The sequence below is a fragment of the Phoxinus phoxinus genome, assembly GCF_949152265.1.
Source record: "Phoxinus phoxinus genome assembly, chromosome: 18".
NCBI lineage: Eukaryota > Metazoa > Chordata > Actinopteri > Cypriniformes > Leuciscidae > Phoxinus > Phoxinus phoxinus.
This window is the reverse complement of record NC_136893.1, coordinates 32,273,230-32,290,585: the sequence shown is the minus strand read 5'-3', so window position 1 is coordinate 32,290,585 and position 17,356 is coordinate 32,273,230. Positions and strand designations below refer to the sequence as shown.

Here is a 17,356-nt window from a genome sequence, read left to right as displayed (position 1 = left end):
ACAGCTGGACAACACACTCGCTGTGAGGAATAGCTCCGCTAATAATATCGTGATTATCCTGGAAATTTTACCTCAAACGTGCTGGAGTAGCCGAACAACGGATCCAGCTGCAGATCATCAGTAAGTGCTTTGTTCTAATCGCGATATGAAATGGTGTCTGTAATCCGCAAAAGACTGTTTAAATTTGAATCGCGTTTCTGTGTTTGAATGAATGAACGGCACAGACGCATGTTGTTGTTGTTTAGCTACTACAGCTCGCGCGTGTCTGTGTGTGTGAATGAAATATCTATTGCCTACTGAGATGAGTAAAAATCGACTGAATACGTTGAAATAAAATGTCTTTGTATAAGCAACATTTTAAACTGCAAATTAACATTTATGCCCTAATATAGGCTATATTATAAAAGACGATATGTTACAGACGAAATATGAAAGACAACATTTCGTTTTGGATAGATTATAAAGTTTGTACTGCCACATCAAAACCTAATTTCCAAGGTGCAAACAAAATCTTAAAAGGTCAATATAAGCCTTCTCTTTAAATTATTTTTGTGTTTTATTAGTGACAAATTTGGGGAGAGGATAGCCTACATAATCCAAAACTTTCTGAAAATACGAATGAGAATTAACTGCACAATTACTAGAAATGTTTACCTTGGATATTATACAATTTGCAAGCATATGCCTACACAGTTTGTGGAAAAATACACTTTTTTTTCAAGATGTTTCCAACTCTGTGTATGTATATATATATATATATATATATATATATATATATATATATATATATATGTGTGTGTGTGTGTGTGTGTGTGTGTGTGTGTGTGTTGTCTTTGCATTCTTTGCATTCTGTGTGGCTCAGTGACACACTCAGTGAAAGGCTCATTAGTATGCAGCATTAGCAGGTCTTCTTTGTCTCCAGGTGTGAATGAGGACATTATTCATGACCTTGTTGGATCATTCACGCCCCCTGCATATTGCCTTTCCAAACAAAAAGTGTCTTACAAAATTAAATCAATCTATTGTTTAATGTGAAGGATTAGCCCGGATGATTTTCAGATCATTTTGAAGTAAATACTCTAGCCGACAAGATCCATAGTCAAAAGTATTGTGGGAATATGTGAAGTTGGTCGTTTGTGGTCTTATATCAGAACATTTAAGTTTGAGTTTTTTGAATAACCACGCATAAATAATATTCTCTCAAAAATGCAAACATGTACATACATGTTGCTCACATATTATGATAGTCATGTTCGTGCTAAATAGAGTGTAATTACACCTTTGCCATTAATATGGTTATAAGCAACTGAAAAAAATACAAATATCAGGTCATGTCAAAACATCTCAAGGACCCCAAAAACACCTTAGACTCCAGAGGGTTAAGTACACAACCTTCTGATGTGTTTTTATTACAGGAATGTGCCTTACCCTTTTTAAAGAACTACAAGAAGTGGGAGGATAAATGGCAGCATGGACCCTCTATATGGAGTGGTTCAAACCAAAACAAAGCAGATGGAGTAGCCATCCTGATAAAAAATACACAAATACTGGTGAAGGAGCACAATATTAAGAGACGGGCAGGCCCTTTTAGCCAAATTGACATTTTTAGGGAGGGATTTTAATGTACTAAACTTTTATGGGAACACAGAAAAGAATGACAGATACAGCCTTTTAGAAGATATGCAACCCCACCTTTTAGGGAGAAACCCATTAATCTTAGCTGGGGATTTTAATTGCATTTTAGGAAAAGGAGATAGGAGAGGAGCGGGGGAAGATTTTAAAACAGACAAAACAACACATCTACTGCAAGACATAGTAAAAGATTTTAGATTAACGGACTGTTTTAAGATGATGCATCCAAAAGCGGAGGGCCACACTTGGTTCAGTAGTGAAGGCTCCAAAGCTTCTCGAATAGACTATGTCCTCACCAGAGAGTGCCCACCGAGAGATGCTAGAATCTCCCGTTTTCTTTTCTGACCACGCTATGCTGTCATGCACTCTTAAGCCTGTTTTATGCTTCTGCGTCGAATCGACAGCGTACCCCCGCAGACCCTTCTGCGTCGACGCGAACCCCTCTCCGCCCCCTCCGCCCCTAACTCGACGTGCACCTCCAAAAATTTTTAACTACGCGTCGAGGCGATGCAGACCACAAGGGTTGTGACTGGTCACATCAACAACAAGTGACAATAAAACAACAGCGATGGTTCGGTTTTGGATGGGTTCTTACCTTAGAAGTTTAAAGTTTTTAGAAAGAGACCACACAAAACCGGTGGCTTTTAACCTTCCCATAACATAGTTTTATTAAGAAATTTTTAAACAAGTTAAACATTGAAAAAAAAGGAATAGACATTTTAACTAAATCACAAGTCGATTCTTTCTCTTGTGCAGGAGTGGGAGCAAGTGAGCCCAGTGCGCGGGCTCACCCTGAGAGAAGCCCAAACAACTTGGCGCAGTGTGTCCCACCCAGCTCTTCTAAACAAACACTGTGACTTGGCGTGGATGGTGGCCCACGAGATCCTCCAGGTCAGGGCCGTGATGCACTCCCGGGGCATGGCAAGGGACTCAAGCTGCCCACGGACCGAGTGTGGCGCTCCTAAGACCATGAGGCACGCACTCTGGGAGTGCAGTGCTGTGAGGGACCTGTGGGCACTGGCCGGCTCCCAGCAATTCCCGTGCCTACTGGCAGGGGAGGTCCTAACCTACAGAAGGATAATGGGTGGGTTGAGCCAGAAGGGAAAGCCAGCTATTCCACCGACAAACCTCTGGCTCCCCATAAACTGTATAAAAGACGCTATTTGGACCTCCAGAAACATGCTGGTGGGGAAGCAGGTGCAGGTGTCTCCTCATACCACCATGGAGCTGGCAAAGAAAAGGATGCAGGAGTACATCGCACGCTGACATTCGGACGTGGGAGCCAGAGCTTCACGGAAAAAGGTCCCCGCAGCCACGAGCCCTGACTGCCCGTAGATACCCCAAATACCACAACTGGGAGGGGCAGTGGTGCCATGGTTTAAGAGGGTCTCCTCTGGCAGCCTGAAGCGCTTCTCTGTGTTTTGTTTGGAGGAGCAGAAATGGGGACAAATATTGTTAGGGACTCACCCCCGCTCCAGCACAAGAAAAGTTTGACTGTTTTATAAAAATATATCAAAATTGCTTTTTATATATACTTTTATTGTTTTATGAATGTCTACCCAAATTAATCGTTGTTTTAGATATTCTTTTATAAGGTTAAAGAAACCTTTTTTTACTTCTTTCTTGCAAATTTAAAATGGATTTTATGGAAAAGAAAACTATACATTCAAATGAATATTATGTGGTAACATGACCAAGGCTGCTGGAAACGTCACACCTGCTCTGATGGAAAAATTATTACAAAAAAGAAAATTACAAGAAAGAAAAAAATCTGTTCTTATCAGTTTAATATCTGATACGTGCCCTACCCGGGCACCATATATTAAATTGATTTTTGGAACTGGGAGATGGGATAGGGGCTTGCTCAGTCCACTCCACACATCGACCCGGTATTGCAGTACTTCTGGGAACGGTGCACCCCTTCTAAAGTGTTGAATGAAAGAAATGTTTTAGACTTGTGTGGCAGCAGATGTTAATGGAAGTAGTGTATACTGCTGTGTATGGGTGTTTTAAAGGTGTAGTAGGTGCTCATAGACTATACTAGTAAAAGGTAGGATGGTGGTGTAAAAACAAACAAACTAAAACAAAAAATCAACTCTGTTCTTTCCAGTTTAATATCTGATTCGTCCACTATCCGGGGACTGCACACTAAACAGATTTTTGGCTCATGAAGTGAAATAAGTGAATTTTAATTCACTTATTTCTTCTTCTTCTTCTTCATTTTCATCTTCTGACTAGCAATGGCCTAGGAAGTCCTTAGAATTGACCTGCGGTTGTTGATTGAGAGATATAAAACAACCTAGGTTTTTCAGTCTGCGAAAGTGGGGTTTTGATCTAGTTTTATTATTATTCACATAATCTCAGATATTTAACGAACACTTTGATTGACAGCAGTGGTCCCAGAGGCAAAATAGTTCAGAATGAGGAGTTATATCATGTGGTGTGAATACCTTGTGCATGTGTGAAAAATCACTTAATATACTATCGTCTCACCGGTTGGAAAGTTATAGCCATTCCAGTAAAGCCCGCCTCGCCCACTCCCAACGTGAATCGAAATTCCCACTATTTCACGATCACTGTTGGCAGTCAGACTCCGGAGAATCTTTCTGCACCGGTTTGGGTCAGATTGGGCACAAAACCTAGGATAAAACCTAGGCAAAAGTAGATTTTTCAGAAAATCCCAAATACCCGAAAATCACGCCAGCGCAACCATCCAATCCGAGGCGTGCGTCTTGTTCAGCCCGAGCCAAGGATTCCGGTGATATAAGACACTTGGGTCTGCGAACGACGGTTTAGGAGTTACGTGCCATTTCGCACTTTTGATCGCTGCAGCGCCACCCTGGGTCTGACCGGGCCGAGCCTTGGTGATGTTGCAGACCGGGGGTGGGTACTGCCATCCCATCCCTCAGAGTTTCAAGTCTCCACGACGTACGCTTTGGTCTGCCCGCTCACGTTCAGGGCAGAATGTTAATGATGATCCAAAATCCCAGGTTGCACTCCAAAGTGTCGTGTTGCACACTCTGTTGTGGTCCGTTTTCGGTGTGTCAACCTTTCGCTGAGCTTGTTTGTTGGCGGCCTCAGTCCCTCCCGCCGCGGTCCAGGTGGGCGTGGCCTTTGCCGGCTCCCCCGCCTCTACGTCATTGTGTCATTGCTTTTTGGCCTTTTGGCTCAGATCAAGTGTGCGATCAACCAGAATGGACGTTTCCAGAGAGGATGCTCCACTGCCGACCATGTTGGTGCGGCTAAAGAACACAGTGCGCTTTCAAGTTAAAAAAGATGCAACGATGGATGTCAAGAAACGATTTGGAAGAGAGTTTGTGGTGACTGAGCTGTTAAGGGAAGTTTTCGGGATTTCAGCGTCTTTCATTTTCTGTTTGCAAGACTTTTCAAATCACCAGCACTTGAGCAGCATACAGCTTTTCCCAGCTTTTGCTCAAGATTTTCTACCCTTAACGATCTATCTCTACAATCCTTTTGTGGATGATGGGGATGTTTTGCCCTTCTTGGCCAGGTACTGTGAGATGGTGAAAGGTGGTGAGCGTTTGAAAGACCGTTTTGGCATATGGACGGGAAAGAGAAGATACCTGGTGAAGTTGCGTGCAGACCCAGCGGTACAAAGAGGTTTAGTGCATCCGCCTGGTTCCTTCTTCATTGGTTCAAACAGGGGCTTTCTGCACTATCCAGGTCAGCCGGTGTACTGCAGGAGGTGTGGCACACAGGGTCATATGAAAGCAGAATGCGCAGGTCAGAGATGCCGCTTTTGTGGATCGACAGAGCACATGGCAACAGCTTGTCCAGAACCGAAGATAGTTTATGTGGAGGAGTGGACCACCTTTTCCGGGTATGCCCTAATAGACAAAAAAAACATATGCCAGCCTGTTCAAAGAGGGACAAGATCTGCAGGCTGATTAAAGGTCTTTTAACGAGTGTTCCTGTGGTGAGAGACAGCCAGGAGGCGGGCCCTTCAAATGTGGGTGTTGGTGAGACTACTGTGAGAGTGCAGGCAGCAGAAATAAGGGAAGGAGATGAGGTGGAAAAGAAAGGAATTGAAGAAGAGGAGGAGCTTCAGATCGGTCCTTCACAAGAGTGGTCAGAATTCGATGTGGCAGAAGTCCTGTGGCATTTATGAGGAGACTGGACAGGGGTTGAGGGAGTCAGCGGGAGACGAAAAGGAGCTTCACCCAATGGAAGTTACTGGACAGGAACAACAGGACACAATAAAGCTGGGCCAAGGCATGAGAAGACGGAATCTTTTCGATGACATGACTGGCGATAGAGAGGAAATGCAGTAAGGTCCAGACTCAGGATCTGGCACTCAGACGAGCCCAGGGAGAAGAGGGTGGAGGTGAGATGGGCATTGTGGAGGGTTTTATAGATGAAAGTGCTGTAAAGGGAAGAAGGGGGAGTGGAGGGGTTTTGAAAAAAGTAATGTCGATTTTGCAGGAGGATGAGGGAATAGGGAGGGAAGAAGACAATGAGGAAGGAAGAGAATGGACTGAAGTATTTGGGAAGGGGAAAGGGAAAAAAAATTCTGAACAAAAGGGGAGCTTGTGACATTGGGGTGGAAAGCAGTCTGTTTTTTTTTTTCCTATTAAGAGTTTTTTTTAAATGATATGTTTAAAGGTGGCTACCTTGAATGTAAGAGGTTTAAAAATGACTGAAAGAAGGACTGCAATTTTTCACTCTTTAAAAATGTCACCTTTGATGTTTGTTTTTTGCAAGAATGCCATCTAAAGGATAAAAATTATATTTCAGTTTTTTCTGCGGGGTGGGATATGGGGCCTTCTTTTTGGGGAGTGGGGAATGTCAATGCAGATGGGGTGGGTATTTTATTTTATTCATGGGATTTTGTTATTGAGTCTGCTATTGTAATCATCCCAGGGAGAATAGTGGTAGTGGATGTGAGGTGGAGAGGGATTGCCTTTTGCTTTATCAATGCTTATGCTCCGAGTAAGTTGGGGGACAGGGAGGGTTTTTTTGGATAGCCTGGTGCATTTACTGTATACTAACAGATTTTTAGTTTTGAGAGGTGACTTCAACATGTCTCTTGATAACACTTCAGGTAAAGCACTAGCCCATTTGGTGGAGGGGTTTTCCCTTCGAGACTTTTCGGGGAGCAGGAGGTCGGGAGCCAACATATACATGGCGAAGCAGCAAGCAGGAGGCCTCTCGGCTAGACTATTTATTTTTACCAGTTCATGTGAGGGTATGGGACTATACACAGCAGCCAATGTGGTGTTCGGATCATTGTTTAGTTGGGATGAGGGTGGAGGTAGAGGGCATGAAGAGAGGGAGGGGGGTGTGGAGGTTTAACACCTTATTTCTGAAAGACAAGTCCTTCTGTGAAGCACTTTATAATCTGGTGGCTGGATGGAAAAACCTGCAGGGCTTGTATGTGACTCAGGCAGATTGGTGGGAAGGATTCAAAGAGAGAGTTGCCTTTTCTCTGCCCCAGTTATGAGACAAAAGAGTCTCAAGTAAGATAGGGATAAATGGATTTTATTCAGGGAGGGTGGAGCAGCTGGGAGGAGTTAGACAGGGGTGTCCTTTGTCACCCTTACTTTATATATTATCCCTAGAGCCTTTGATGGCGACCTTGAGGGCGGCTCCAGCTTTGACAGGTGTTCATTTGCCCGGGAGTAAGGGTACTAGGGATTTTGAAGTGGCAGGCAAAATCCTGCAAGGCTTTTGTGAGGCTTCAGGAGTGCGTGTGAATGTGGGTAAGTCCTCAGCAATGTTTGCAGGTCAGTGGGTAAATAGAACAGCAGTGCCGGGGGGTTTCAAACAAAAAAGAAGGAAGCTGTCTGCTTTCAAAAGATTGAATTGATCCCATTGGCTGAGAGATAACTCGGAACTGTGACTGTGATTATGTATTTAGAGAGGATTAAAATTGAGGATATATCTAAATGGCTCTAAATGCACTGCTCAGTTACAAAAGCCTTTCAAATCAAAGACAAAGATGGAGTTAAGACAGGAGCATCAAAATTCCATGTTCGTTTGAGAACTAACGATAAAGGAGAGCTTCTCCACCTGCCGTCCATCATCCAATTAGGTACAATTACAGGTTTTGTCTTCTACAACGGCCAACCTAAGGAATGTAGGAAATGTGGTTCTCTGAACCATTTAGCAGCCCAATGTGACTGTTTTTTTGTAAAAACTGCAAAATCCACAGCCATCTCTCTAAAAATTGCCCGGTACCTATGAAGTGTAATCTGTGTGGTGCAGATAATCATAGATTTCGCGATTGTCCATCTGCATATGCAAATAAAGCTCGACAACAACCGGTGATGACTTGGGAAGAGGAGACTAACCTTCCTGAAGTAACTGAATCGCTGTACTTGCAAGCAGTGGGGCTGGATGAAGCATCGGATGCACGCAAGATTGCATTGCTTCTCACCGTCGCGGGACCTCTGTCGATAGAGGTGTTTAACACACTTGTGTTTGATCAGGCTGAGGACAAAGGCAAGTATGACATGGTAATGGAGAAGTTTGATTTACACTGCATACTGAGAAAAAAAAACGAGACTTTTGAAAGGTACGTTTTTCGTTCTCGTCTACAACAACATGGAGAGACTTTTGACAGTTTCTTAATAGATTTAAAGTTGAAAGCTAAGACATGCAATTTCGGACTGTTGCAAGATTCAATGGTCCGTGACCAAATTGTGTTCGGCATCAATGATAAAAAAAGTGAGGGAGAGGCTCTTGAGAGAGACAGAGCTAACCTTGCATGAAGCAGTGCAGATATGTCATGCTAGTGAGATCGCTCTTTGGTGACAACACAAAGATGAGCGTGAGTGACAATTCAGCTGTAGCTGCAGTAACAGAGAAGATGCAGAAAAACAGAATGAGGACACTGAAACAGCAAAAGGAGCAGGAACTGTTTAACTGTAAGAGATGTGGCAAAAGACACCCGGCAAAACAGTGCCCAGCTTACGGCAAAGTCTGTGCCAAATGTAAAGGGCTGAATCATTTTGCCAAGCAATGCTTTTCAAAGGGCAGACAAAGTCAAAGAGAGCGCGTGCATGCAGTCGAAGAAACAGCCCTCAGTGACATTCTTCGTTGGAATGGCGCAGCAGGCCGATATCAGTCAAGAAAGAACAGAACAGACTGATGTGAATAGTGTGGCACAGAACAAGTGGATGACTGCTCTGGAAATAAATGGAGTTACAGTATCACTCAAGCTAGACACAGGAGCAAAAGTCAATCTGATTTCGGAGTATGATGTCAGAGCAATGAAAATCAAGCCACGTATCAGTCAGAAAACGGTGCAACTCAAAGCCTATAATGGGCAGAACATAACAACAAAAGGAACATGCACTCTCAGGGTAAAAGTTAAAAACAGAGAACATTACCTCTTGTTCGTGGTTGTTCCAGATGGCCATGATTCTGTGTTGAGATACAAGGCATGTGAAGATATGGGTTTAGTAAGAAGAATATACACCATAAATAATGGAGAAACACAGAACAGTGTGGAAAAAATAGTGAAACAGTTTCCAGACATCTTTGAGGGGTTTGTAGTATTACCATTCACCTACAAAATACAGTTGAAAAAAGATGCGCATCCATGCACCAAGACAGGTTCCAGCACCACTTCGTGATAAACTGAGGCAAGAACTGGATAGAATGACAACAATGGGAGTCATAGAAAAAGTGGAAGAGCCTACAGAGTGGGTTAATTAAATGGTGTGTGTGAAGAAAGCCAATGGTGATCTACGTGTGTGTATGGATCCAAAGGACTAAAACAAACATTCAGAGAGAACATTATCAAATTCCAACACATGAGGAAATGATAAGTGAGATGGCAGGTGCAAGGTTCTTTACAAAGCTGGATGCATCTCAGGGCTTTTGGCAGCTTAAACTACATGAGGACAGCACAAAGTATTGCACATTCAACACACCCTTTGGCCGCTACTCGTTCTTGAGGATGCCGTTTGGAATTTCCTTAGCTCCTGAAGTATTCCACAGGGCTATGGAACACATAATAGTAGGCATCGAGGGTGTGCGTGTTTATGTGGATGATATTGTATTGTGGGGATCCACAATAGAACAGCACAATAAGAGGCTCATGGACGTCCTACGAGTAAGGAAGTATGAGCTCAAGTTAAATAGGGACAAATGTCAGTTTGGAGCGAATGACATCACATTCCTAGGAGATAAGCTGTCAGAAAGGGGTGTGGAACCAGACAAGAGTAAAATACAAGCAATACTCGAAATGCCCAGACCCACAGGCAGAAAGGCTGTATTGAGAGTGATGGGGATGATCAATTTCGTTGGAAAGTTCATACCTAACCTGTCTTCAAAAACAGTTTATTTGAGAGAACTGTTATGTGATAAAGGTGAGTTCAAATGGACAGCTGATCATGAACAAGAATGGGGACGACTGAAGACTCTCCTCACTACACAGCCTGTTTGGACGTTCTTTGACCCAACAAAGAGGACAAAGATCTCGACAGATGCATCCAAAGATGGAATGGGTGCAGTTCTACTGCAGGCGGAGGGAGAGAATTGGAGGCCAGTCGCATATACCTCGAGAACGATGACTCTGTCTGAATGTCGATACACACAGATAGAAAAAGAGTGCCTGGGCTTAGTGTATGGAGTGGAGAAATTTCACGGCTATGTGTACGGCTTACCGACATTTGTGGCTGTTACGGTTTGTGTCTTCCTCTCTTGTGATGACGTCATGACTGTTTCTTTTCTTTGGGTCTGAGTTGATTAGGTCCGCACCTGTGTGTCGTTATACACCTGCGCCTTGTTGGAGTCGCTGTGGATCCACTATAAAGGACACTGAAGCGGAGCATGGCAGGAGAGAGGAGAATCAGCAAACAAGCTTTTCGTTTTCTTTTGATTTAGTTAAATTGCTTTGCTGTCCGTTTTGTCAATGTTTGTTACCTTCATGACATGTTTTTCATATTATTTGGAGTTTAGTATGTCTTTATCTGTGATACGCGTTTCGTGAGATTATATGTTTTGTAAGTAGCCTATAATAAATGTTAACGCAGCGTACTCGTGTTTCACGTGTCCTTCGTTATGTTGTGAAACCCTTACGTAGCCCCTTTTAACAAAAGGGTTCGTAACATAAATTGGGGGCTCGTTCGAGATTTCGGATTACTGTAATTTAGTTTGTTATTTTTGGAGGTACTCCGGGGGAGAGGCTTGCCTCTTAACTGGTACCCTCTGAAGAGCTAGAGAGGTATTAGTTAGGTCTCGGTTAGGTAGGTTTAGGTCCGGAGTCGTTCGTAGTCTACTAATTTATTATGTTTGTTTTTTGCTCAATTTCTTATGGCGACGTTTGATTTAAGAGTTTTTAAGTCAACCTAGCATTGCAGTGTTGGAAGCATGTAGAAAGGACGATTTGTTCCTTATTGCTCGACATTTTGACATACCGGTCTCTAAAACATTGCTTAAAAAGGACTTGAAAGCTTGTTTGTTAACTGGTTTAATTAATGTTGGGGTGTTGTCTTTAGTGGAGGATGTTCCTGAAGCAGCAGAATCAGTTGCAGCTGTTATGGATGAGGAGCAACTCCCACTGCATTCTTCTACCTCACTGCGTCCTCTTGCTGGCAAGCCAGTTACGCTGGGTCCCAGTGACGGAGCGAAGGTAGGATTACCACCTTTTTCTTTGCCTAAATTTGAGGCTTTGTCCCTCTCTACCGATGAATCACCTGTACGTCAGGGAGATTTGCGTTTAAAGGTACGTTTAGCTCGTTTACAGCTTGAGACGCAAGACCGAGCTCAAGCACGGAAGGATGAGTTGCAGCATCAGCTTGAATTGCATCGTATTGATGCGGAGATGAAAATTAAAATGCGCCAGTTAGAGTTAGAGTCTGGTCGAGATGACGCAGAAAGATCTAAAAAAATTGCTTTCGAAAATAGACCTAGTTCTGAGGTTGGAGCTGATGCATTAGTGCCAAATATTCCTGCGACACCTATAGTTAGCTCTTTACCTTTGTTAACGGATTCTCTTAATCATTCGACTTCGTTTAATGTAGCGAAAAATATTGTAATTGTTCCACCTTTTCGGGAGAAAGAGGTTGAAGCTTATTTTCAGGCATTCGAAAGAATAGCATCTGTTTTGAAGTGGCCAACAGAGGTCTGGTCGTTAATGTTACAATGTAAGTTAACCGGGAAAGCGCAAGAAGTTTGTGCATCTCTTCCGTTAGAGGAAAGTGTTCAATATGAGACCGTAAAAAGGGTGATTCTCCGGGCTTATGAGTTGGTCCCTGAACATTACCGACAACGTTTTCGCTCAACGAAAAAATCCGCTTCTCAGACGTATGTCGAATTTGCCCGTGAGAAGGGTATACTTTTTGATCGATGGATAAAGGCGTGTAAAGTCGCGGATTATCAATCTTTGTGTGAACTTTTGCTCATTGAAGAGTTTAAGAATTGCGTTCCTGAGCGTACTGCTTTATATTTAAACGAGCAAAAGGTTACTACTGTGCAGCAAGCAGCGGTCTTAGCAGACGAGTATGCACTCATTCATAAACCTGTGGTTGTAAAGCGTGCGAGTGATTTAGGATACACTTCACAAAGAGAGAATGAAGTTAATTCTTCTGACTTTAAAATCAGGCCTAGTCCATCTAGCCCGAAGATGCGTAAAGAGTGTGGCTATTGTCACAAGGTTGGACATATTATTGCTGAGTGTCGAATTTTGAAACGAAAGCATGAACGTCCGGATTTTTCAGCTCAACCTCGCGGTTCAGTTTTGGTAAAAAGTGTGTCTCCACAGACCATGATGTCAGTAGTTCCTGATGAGTGTTTTCAGCCTTTCGTGTTTGACGGTTATGTATCATTGACTGGTTGTGTTGAGGATCAGAAAGCTGTGAAGATCTTGCGTGATACGGGAGGATCTCAGTCTTTTATATTGTCTGACATTTTACCTTTTTGTGCAAACTCCGAATGTGATACTAGCACTATCGTGCAGGGTATAGAAATGGGGTTCATCAGTAGCCGCGTTTCCATTACAGATTTGCGCAAATGTTTTGCGCTTTTATCTAAATATCGATACAAAACTATTGCGAAATGACGGCGTTTCCATTAACCGATGTTATGCGACTAAAACGTCCTTTTTTCTCTCGCGATAAAGTCATTCCAAAAATCACGGCAGCGGACGTTGGTTTATATAATCTCACAGGCACCGCATTAGATATTATTATTAATGGAGGGAGACGTACGTGTTATCCAAGCATTAATGGCAGGGAAAGACCCTTATATTCCAAACGAAATATAAGGAGTTTCTGGGTGTTTCACCCTCATTTCTGCGCTGAGGTTTTGATTGTGGCATTTCTTTGAAGTTTAGAATCCAGTATTCCTATAGGCTACACTCTTAAAAATGATGGGTTAAAATTAACCCAACTTGGGTTGTTTTATAACCCAACCGCTGGAGCAATATTGCACCAGACCAGCAGTAGTTAATTTGACCCAGAAAGATGGGTCGGTCATATTTAACCCACCAGTTGAGTTAAATATTCTACCCAAATGCTGGGTAAAACTAATTACAATTATGGGTTGATTTAACTACATATTAGTTATATAGTGTACCCAAATGCTGGGTCAAATTAATTACAATTATGGGTTGATTTAACTACATATTAGTTATATAGTGTACCCAAATACTGGGTCAAATTAATTACAATCATGGGTTGATTCAACTACATATTATGGTGGGTAAAATTAACCCATATGCCAGATTAAGTCTAACACATTACAGTACAATTTAGAAAATAAATTGCAATTGACTACCCATTTAAAACTGTTAAACTACAAACCTAGAACATTCACAGTAAAAAACTATTTACACTATTAGATAGTGTTAATGTACAAGATCAGACATAAAAGAGTCTTCAGACAGATGTATAAATCCAAAGTTTATTTAACAAATAGGCAAAGTGGCTCCTTGATAACATATGCCAGATGTGTAAAGGTCAAATTATCACATTCATGAGGAGTTGCAAGAAAAAGAAAAAAAGTCAATAAAAAACATAAAATCATGTTAATTTGCCTAGACATGAACAAATATGACAGGTAGATTTGAACAAGATTGCAGAAAACTACTTGTCGACAGTTGTAGCATCCGTGAATGCAGTTCCTCTTTGTCCCATCAGCGACCAGGAAGTAGTATTTGAGTTTATTGCCATATCAGCATCACCGGCCGCGAGCAGGTATGCTGTGTGGTCTCGTCAATGCAGTCAAGGTGGTCTTGTATGCTGGTCCCTGCCAAAGACAAAAATAACACTCAAAGTCAGCTCTCCAATTGGCCGTCTTTATATTCGTTTTCCACAATACAATCAACACAAATGTCAATATTTTGAGGCAGACAATAGGCAGTGTGACAGAAAAGTCCAAATTTACCTTTTTGGAGACGACAAGGTGTTGTTCAGCTTGATATGAGGACATCTTTCCAGGTCTCTTGCAGGAGACGAATTGATGCAAGATCGCTGCCCCATTCTAAATAACATGGGACAACTTCAGCAAAATGCATTCATGCATGAACGTGTATAGATAATCTTATTCTGAACTATAGTCTAACCTGAATCATCAGTTTCATCATCTTTCACAGCAGATTCTGCAGAGTCAATCAGGTCCTTGAAGGTCTTGGGAGAAGCCTTTCCAGGAACTTAGCGGAGGTCTTCTAACCAAAAATCAAAACAAAAACAATCAAACAGTTACATAGCATAATTACAACCATATCTCTCTCAGGAACAATTCTGTTCAGATGATTGTGTATTCGCAGAGTAGCACCGTTCACACCTGGCATTAACATTCATCTTGCACAAGCGAACAACTCGAAGTACAGGTGTAAACGCACCCAAGCCGCATTGAGATTTGATTGTTCTGATGAGGTCTAGGCCACATTCTTTTATTAAAGGGATAGTTCACCCAAAAAAATGTATTCAGTAATTTACTGACCCTCATGTCGTTCCAAACCCGCAAGACTTTCTTTAGTCTTTGAAACACAAATGAAGATATTTTTGATGAAATCTGACAGCTTTCTTTCCCTCCATTGACAGCTACACAACTACCACTTTGACGGTTCAAAAAGTTAACAAAGAGATCTTAAAACTAATCCATGAACCAAGCAGTTTAGTCCACATTTTCTTTTTCTTCTGTTTATGTTGGTTGATTCATGTTTATATGTGAATAAGAGTCTAAATTCAATCTATTCATCACAAAGCGATCAAGTCTCTTCAGAAAATTTGGACTAAACGGCTCAATTCATATGGGTTCGTTTTATGATCTCTTTATGAACCTTTTGAAGCGTCAAAGTGGTAGTTGCGTGGAGTATTCTTGATATATTCATTTAAGTTTCGAAGATGAACAAAAGTCTTTTCGGGTTTGGAATGACATGAGGGTGAGAAATTACAACAATTTTACACTTGTGTGTCAACTAACCCTTTAACATCTTGAATTAACACAATGACATAGTGATTGATGCGTCATCATGAATTATGACAATCAAGATACATCAATCACCCAAGACACATGTACATTTCAGGTCTGAACAAAGGCATTGTGTGGTTGCCCAGTTAGGTTTACATTTTTCATGTATTAAAATTTGTACTGCACATAGAATAAAATATAATGACACTCACGAATCTGGATTCATCTTCAGCATTCTGTTGCATTCGTCTTCATTTCTGTTGCTTGGTTTCTGTAGCAATCTCATGAGAGGAGCTTCCTTTACTTGACACTTGAGGGTTCTGGGCCAAATCTATTGAAAAAGGATTTGAAAAAAATATGTCAGTTGAGGCTAATATTTCCAAAATTCAGTAATGCAATCATTTAAATTAGGGCTGTAAATAAGGTAAAAATAATTGTGATTACCCTCAATTTCGATTATGCTGAGAGCTGTCTATAAAGCATGGGTGTAAAATTATTTATATTCAAAATATGCATTTAATCTGATTATTGAATACATTTATATAAGTTAAATGAGTAATAAGGCATCTTAAATTTAACTTGATTTTAATACGCATTTAGAATTTATTTTACCCATAATTTATTAATGGTATTTATAATGTGAACAGAACATACAGATTCATATTAATAAAATGCAGACAGATAAATAGTTAGGACATAATTTATCCCAAAATAACATGCAGTATGAATTGATAAAGACTGATTTCAAGCTAAAGTACCTGTATTCTCTGCCAGTACATACGCAAATGTTACCTGTAAACTTGAATTGGAAGACAGATGGATTTACAGGTTAGCTTTAATGCACTTTCACAATGTTTGAAAAAAAAAAAACTTGATGGTAAGTTAGTATGTTTGTGTCTTGAGCAGATATGACGACATGATATTCAGTGCTAAGAACAAACATACAGATATGCAATTCTCACTTAAACAGGGCGAATAAAACGTTTTTAAACGTTCTCCCACCTCAGTCTACAAAAAAGTGCATTTGTTGTTTGCACTGCGCTAATTTACAGCTGTTAATAATGCGCATGCGTCACAAAAACGGAATTGTTAACGTGTTCATGTATAACACAGCCACTTTTATACAAACAAAACGAATATAAACTTACCATTTGAAGAATTCTCTCATCTACGCAGAAAAAAAGAAGCCCAAATGCTGCTGCTGTTTCAGACCTCCTCATCAACCAGGCTTGTCGAAAGACCGTTTGAGGCCTCGGCGCGACTGAGGCGGGAAGGCTTTCATGAAGGCTGTCAACAAACCAAAATGAAATGAGCTAAAAATATATTTGTAATACAAATATAATTTCTAATACAAATGTATTTTAAACGTTAAATCACCTTCATCCAGGAAATCAAATCGTCATGAGAAACCTTCACATTCTTCTGTAACGTTACATCTCTGCATCTCATGAACTTGACGAGCTTCCTTAAATCCTGCCAAAAACGCGCAGTTTATCATTTCTAAATGTGTTCACCACCATATTTTACCAAAAATGTTAACAAGTGTATTTACTTTTTTATTTTAGAAAGAAAAAAGCAATTCAACCTACCGTCTCGGTCGCATGAAGATAAAATGGCGTCGTCGTCTTTCGAGGCAGCAGTCATCGAGGGGCGGAGTCAATACAATTCGGCGCGTTTTTTTATTTAAAAAATAAAATTACACTTGTAACTACACTGAAGAGGAGTGTTTTTTAACATTGTTGATTGTTAATTTAACTCTTTGGGAATTAATAACCTTTAACACTGCAATTTTTACACTGCCGATTTTACTGTATTCCTAATATAATTCAGCATCAATCACTCTGTTTTTGAGGCAACATTCAAAAGTGAATTAATTTGATAAAAAAAATATAAACCAAAAATGAATACTAGGCCTACATTACAACAAACATTACCAATTATTAAAAATAATTCATGTAATAAATTAATTAACAGGTTTGGAAATAACATGTGTCGTATTTTACAGACATGAAGTGATGGGGATACAAAAAAAATACATATAATTGTATGTAGCCTGGCCTACAAGTTATATTTATTTTTTAACATAAAAAAAACAACTTAATATGGTGGTGTAAAAAAAAAAACGTTTCAAAAGGTACAAAAATGGACCTTTTACATCTAAACCTAAAATGTTGTACCTTTATAAGCCGTTTTGGTACATAATTGTACACTAGGGACCAATTGTGGACCTTTAAAGGTACAGTTATATATTTTGTACCCATAGGAACAAAATTGTACCTGCACAGTACCTTTTTTTCTGACAGTGTAGTGTACACATACCTTTTATTATTTATTTGCCTCG

The 17,356-nt window shown here is 40.8% G+C and overlaps 1 long non-coding RNA gene across 4 annotated transcripts; it reads right to left on the bottom strand.

Moving 5' to 3' along the window:
- Positions 1 to 13,489: 13,489 nt before the first annotated feature.
- Positions 13,490 to 16,937, bottom strand: LOC306985588. Of its 4 annotated transcripts, none has more exons than XR_013794825.1 (7): positions 16,605 to 16,937; positions 16,393 to 16,488; positions 15,460 to 16,302; positions 15,228 to 15,346; positions 14,165 to 14,266; positions 13,987 to 14,082; positions 13,490 to 13,848 (listed from the first exon to the last, which is right to left on the bottom strand). It is a non-coding gene; the product is annotated as an uncharacterized lncRNA (long non-coding RNA). The 4 variants fall into 4 exon arrangements; XR_013794826.1 differs by having other exon boundaries at positions 15,774 to 16,302; positions 16,605 to 16,936; XR_013794828.1 differs by having other exon boundaries at positions 15,228 to 15,814; positions 16,164 to 16,302; positions 16,605 to 16,919.
- Between the last annotated feature and the right edge of the window lie 419 nt (positions 16,938 to 17,356).